The sequence below is a fragment of the Amblyomma maculatum genome, chromosome 6 (genome assembly GCF_055883805.1).
Source record: "Amblyomma maculatum isolate TAMU_Amacu chromosome 6, ASM5588380v1, whole genome shotgun sequence".
Taxonomy (NCBI): domain Eukaryota; kingdom Metazoa; phylum Arthropoda; class Arachnida; order Ixodida; family Ixodidae; genus Amblyomma; species Amblyomma maculatum.
In genome coordinates this window covers 149,222,173-149,228,172 of record NC_139349.1, presented here as the reverse complement: position 1 = coordinate 149,228,172, position 6,000 = coordinate 149,222,173, and positions in this window count along the sequence as shown.

The window sequence follows — 6,000 nt, the reverse complement described above, 5'->3', positions numbered from 1 at the left end:
GCAAAATTGTAGAAAATGTTTTCTTAATTTCTCGCGTCTGGTGCATATGAAAGTAACATATGGTTTATTGCTAGTTATTGCTTTCTTTATTGCTTTCTATGGTTTATTGCTTTCATAACTATGAAGCTCTGTGTCAGGTGTGGGTGTGTCTTTTGCGAAGACGACCTAAAATGTCCTCCATGATGTGTTTTTGATGACAGCATGATTTCCATTCCTCGATGATAGGTTTGACAAAGTTTAGTTTGTTGTTTATTTCAATGTTCCAATCATTCTGCAATTTCACTCTCAAATTTCTTTGTAAAAGCTTCTTGGTATTTTTACGCAGTATATTCAACCTCTGTAATTTAGCATTGCAGCTAGGTTAACCGGTTATTTCTCTTCAGCACCTTTGAAGACAGCTGTCCAGCGTTCATAAAGTGTACGGCTTCTGACGACAGGAACTTCTTTCAAGTCATAGAAATAAATGAGACTCACAACCATTAGCTATCTAAGGTATGCATATATATATATATTGATCGCACAGTGGAATGGTGTCAGCACACTGTTAGAAGAGGTCTTGTAACAACAATCGCTCCCTGAGGTAGTCGTGCCATGTAACCACAAGCACTGACAGAACTCTTGATCATGTTATGTGATGATGCTGCCCTTGCAAAAATAAAGGTACACATTTAAAAACATCCAGTGCACCACTTGACTATTTGCCACCAATGTTTGTGCAAAAATGTCTTTTTCATGCATGCTAACCAGCATAATTAACAAACAGACCTTGTGCACAAGCCAAAAGTGCCACGAGGCCACACAATATGGCAGGAGCTGCTAACTCGAGCTTGCAAAGTTACATCTTGAAATTTGTTCTGAGACGTTTCAGCTCCAAGTAAGAAAGGTTACTCCTAGGCCATGTAGGCATATTTGTACAGTTTGGTTAACACAAGCCTTACAGAGGTCTCCGTCAAGTTGTCTTTCACATAACATGGCAGCCTATGACTGCATGCTAATGAGTATGTGTGAGATAACAGAGACATGAATTAAGGAATTAGTGATTAAGTGTGTAGCAAAGGGCATATACAGTTGTGAGCAAAAGTGGTATACTCCACACGCTGCAAGAAAACTGCCCACCAGATTTTTCCGACAGAGAAGCAGTTATTTCTGAGATATGCATTACGTATCCTCCTTGATATACTTGCCATCTTGCCCAAGCAATTTTGTGTGGCACATTTTGTTATACTGAAAAAAATGAATCGTTACGGTTTGCGTGGAGTATACCACTTTTGCTCACGGGTGTACATTAATAGGAATCCACAGTGGCATCCGCAGACAAGAGTCATTAACACTGGCACATCATACCCTTACAGGTGGAGGTTAGGAATCTCCCTAATTTTTGTCTACTCAAAGCTTAAGTCATTTTCTTCGTTCTTCTAGGTAAGGAGGATGTCAAAATAATAGCATCAAGAATGCCTAAGACCATCAATTACGAGGAGGTTGATCTCGTAAATAAATATTTCACAAAATATGGGTGACTAGCAGTGCTAGCAAAAGTCGAATCTTAGCGGAAAGGCATGAAATTGAAATGCAACGAATGCAGGGATGTGTTGCGAGACGATAAGCTGTCGTGTGCGACATCTGTCTCCGTTAGTTTGATCAAGTGATTGGCCAAAGTTGATGGAGCTTGTGGTCTTGTGAGAAGTGCAGTGTAGTAGCATAGATGCAACCTTGCCCATTAACAATTTGAGTGCCGTAAGTGCATCATATTGCTTTTGTAAGATGTTCATAGTTTCCATGCAAACATTGTGAGAAATTTCCTTTTAGTGAATGTTTGCTGAAATGTGAATATAATGTGCAATAAAACTAGTGTTTTTTTGCTATTTCCTTTTTCATGTATACATTAGTTCTGTAAAGAACTCCACAGGCTTGAAGGAAATGTAATGGCATGCTTTTTGTTACTAGACCCCATCTTGTTGGCTCAGTAGTTAAGAGCGCTCGGCTGTTGAACCCATGGATGCAGATTTGATTCCAGCCGCAGTAGGCATTTCCGTAGAGGCAAAACAATAGGCTATCATGCACCGTGTGGTGCCATTGCTTGTAAAAGAACCCCAGGTGGTTAAAATTATACCTGAGCCCTCAAATATTGCGTCCCTTATAGCCATAGTTGTTTTGGGATGCTAAACCATATATTATATATTACATCACTGTCTGAGTAAGACGCTATTCATAGTCAATTAATCATACACAAAACGACCAGTTTTTTCTGCATGGGACCATGGGACAGCATGTGTTCTACAATTTTATTTTAGCCTTCATGAAGAATGCCACATTGGCTCCACACGGCCTTCTTGGCCTTCTGTCAACCCTTGGTATGTGTCACAATCCCACGCCCGATTATGTATTTGTCTAAGGGCACCTATGCATGCATGGAGGGGACCATTATATGTTCCATTTGTCAGAACTGAAATACATCCTTTACATCACTCCTGTAATTCAACTGCTTGCTATTTGAACTGTCCAGCATTGATGCAAGCTTCAAAGAAGTGCTATTAGCAAATTAATCCAAGAACTGCTTCGGTTTTATCTTCAACAACTGTTCCAGAACCATAATTAGCCAAATGTTGCACAACATGAATGAGAGGTTACAAAACCTAAATAAATGCACATCCTACAAATGGTATGGGTGTCACATCCTAAAGTGACATATATGAAGAATACTGCAGTGGAGGGTTCCAGATTAACTGCTTGGGCTTTGTACCTTGCATTGACATATCGCAGCAAATAGATGTGTTTGCATTTCGCCTCCACCAAAGTGCGGCTGCCATCACTGGGGTTAAATATCACGATGTTGGGGTAAGAACGCAATGCTAAGACGTCGCAGCATGTAACCTTTCCAGCATTACAGCTGTCACATGCAAGGCAGATATTCATGTTCATCTTTGGACTGACAAGCGTAAACGTGTACCATTTGCGTTTGCCTAGCTTGACAAAGCAAGAAAAAAAAATTAAGGAAAAGCTAAAAAAAAAAAAAAACACAATACAGGACTAGTCATTAACACATATAAAGCACATTTGTTCCTTTATTAATGATGAAGTGGCCTTCAATAACAGCACAAAGCCTGAAGGAAGGTGCTGTGCCTGGCAGGTAATATTTTCACCTGTAGTAATGCGCATCTTGGGGGTGCTGAGCACTTATTTTTCTGTCCACTCCAACATGCGAAAACTACATCATGTGCATTCCCAACTTTGTGCAACGCCAGGTTAAAGTATTGCCGTTCAATGCTTTTTGCAAGCTTCAAAACAATAGGCGTGTACTTTGTAGAAATAGCCCATTTTCCGAGTTTTAAGCTCCGTAGTGCAGTCTGATAAATTGTCGATCACTTATTTTGGTCTGACTGTTGCACAGCGCGCGTCAATAAGTTTACGACGCTCTCTTTACGCGACATTTTCGGACTTACCACTGAATAAACACTGACATGCACGTGGAACATCGGCGATCATAAGTGAACACCATCTATGTGAATACCACGACCTACTGTATAATACAGTAGGTCGTGGTGAATACGCTCAGCGCACGTTCATCACAGCACTCTCGCAGGACGTAGTCCGGACCGTGGTCCGAACATCACGCATCTCACGAAAAGCACAAACCGGCGCCTATACCTCCAGCCATACAGCAAACAAAAATGACGCGATGCTTGTATTAGATCACGGTGGACTAGAGACAAGCAGGCGGTACCCAGCAGCTTTTTCAGCGCCGCGCTTGTCTGTAACAACTTGCAGCACCGCAAAGCATCAGCAGCATTTGATCACTGATGGAAATGAGGAAACTTTGAAGAATCGAAACTACAAAACTACCATTGTAGAATCCACAGGATAACCAACCAAATGAGCAGGCGTGCGGGTCTCGGGCTGGGCCGTCATCGATACCATATAGCCTCAACGATTACATATGCGCTTGTGCTTCTCTGCCACGGCCCAAAACACGTAAACCTATCAGGCCATCACGTATATCACCCATTGCTACAATCACACATCCGAGGACCTCGGATCCGTCCTGGTTTTCCGACGTATCTCGGAGAAAAAACGCATCGTGTCCGCCGGACGTAAACACCACCGATCGGGTCCGTGAGATATATTTCCCGGATCTGTCAGGCTTTTCCGACGATCCCGAAGAAAAAAACACCGAGTACGTCGGATGTAGTACCTTTAAAGCCATTGATCGGGTCCGTCCGACGTACCTTTAGCCACAGCCTTTTTATATTGACTGCACAGCTACAGCAAATGTATGTTGAATCTGTTTGAGGTCTAGAGAATTCCCCGCCCGTCGCGCCTGCCGAGGCAAAGGTGTGCTCCGCTGCAACAGGGATGTTTGAGGAAGACTAGATAACTACCGAGCCTGAATTTCTCCTTACGAGAGTACTTTCGTGAGTTCTAGATTAGCGCCAAGAGTGCGGGCACTTCTATAAGCGGTCACCATGTGCAAACAGATGCGAACCAGAAATGAACCTGAAAAAATTCTGTCATTTCACGGTCAGTGTCAATATATGGTTCACGTGTACATAATCATATTTATTTTTTCAAGTGTCACCATAAATCTACTTAGTACCACGCAAACAGGGCTTTGCTTGGTAAACCTCAGCCTCACAGCTGTGCATCAGTACAAGGCACAACCATATCCACACTGGCAGTGCTGCTTCCAATGTGCAGGTCCTGATAATTAAACAGCAAATTATTATTCCACGCCCACTATTCTGATTTTCACTATGATATGCATGAGATAATTACAAGGGCTCTGTAGGCTCTTGTTCAAAAGAGAAGTTTGAGCCAGAAAACCATTGACAGATTTCATTGAAAACATCAAAGAATAACTGCTTTCAGATGTAGATAAATGCTGCACTCAACATTAATCACCATTACTCTGTCAGGCAGCATCTCCAGTGTATAATTATTCTAGTAGCATTTTGTAGGAAAGCAAGCAATCATTAGCATTCATCCATTAATTCACTTCTCAAAGCAAAGAAAAAAAAAATCTTTGGACACCACCGAACCTAAATTACATGTCGACTTTGTTATTCGAGATGGTTTGATTTGTAGCACTGCACTGCTAACCTATGGAAATATTGTATAATGCAGAAATACCTCCTCCCTCTAGCAATGCACCACATGGATAAAGCAGAAGCATAAGAACAGCAATGGAACAGCCATTAGCAAGATAAAAAATAGAACTGCTGCCAATTGTAGATGCAGTTTCAGCTTGAATTGTCTAGGTACTGCATAAAGGATTGTAACTGTTAATAATTTCACAATTAAGAAATAAAATCTGCACCTGTTTCAAACCAAAACTTTTTGTGCATAAATTGAATGCACTGCATAGAGAAAAGGTGTACCAACTAAGTTTGTTCTACGGCATGAACAGCTTCTTTGTTTCAAAACAGAAAATCTTACAAAACATACTGCACAACTCCTGAAAGAATGCTTGTGTCCAGGACTTAATTTAGAGTGGTTAGGGTGCTCGACTTCTGTGGCCAAGGATGCAGGATCAAATCACAGCCACGGCGGCCCCTTTTCGAGAGGCAAAAAGCAAGGCGCCCATAGGCTGTGTGATGTCAGTGACGCTAAAAAACCCCAAATGGTCTAAATTTTCTGATTCCTCCACTACAGCATCTTGTACAGCTTGAGTCGCTTTGGGACGTTAAATCCCACAAACCAACCAACAAACTCAGAAAGCACACAATTAAATGTGGTGCAAACCGTAAACAGCATGGTTTTGTGATTTGCATTCTGGCACAAAAAGGAATTTTCCCCTTAATAATATCAGGGTATACAAATAAAATGGTCTATTTAATTAGCTGATATGGATTAGAAACATTATACTGTTTGATTTTAATGAGTGCCAAAAAACTTATGGTCATGAAATTCAGTAGCTTTAAAAGCTCCATGATAAAATCTTACCTACAGACATTGCGTTTCAAAAGAAGCAGAGTTTTTATGTGCTGCAAAATGCTAGTAACACAT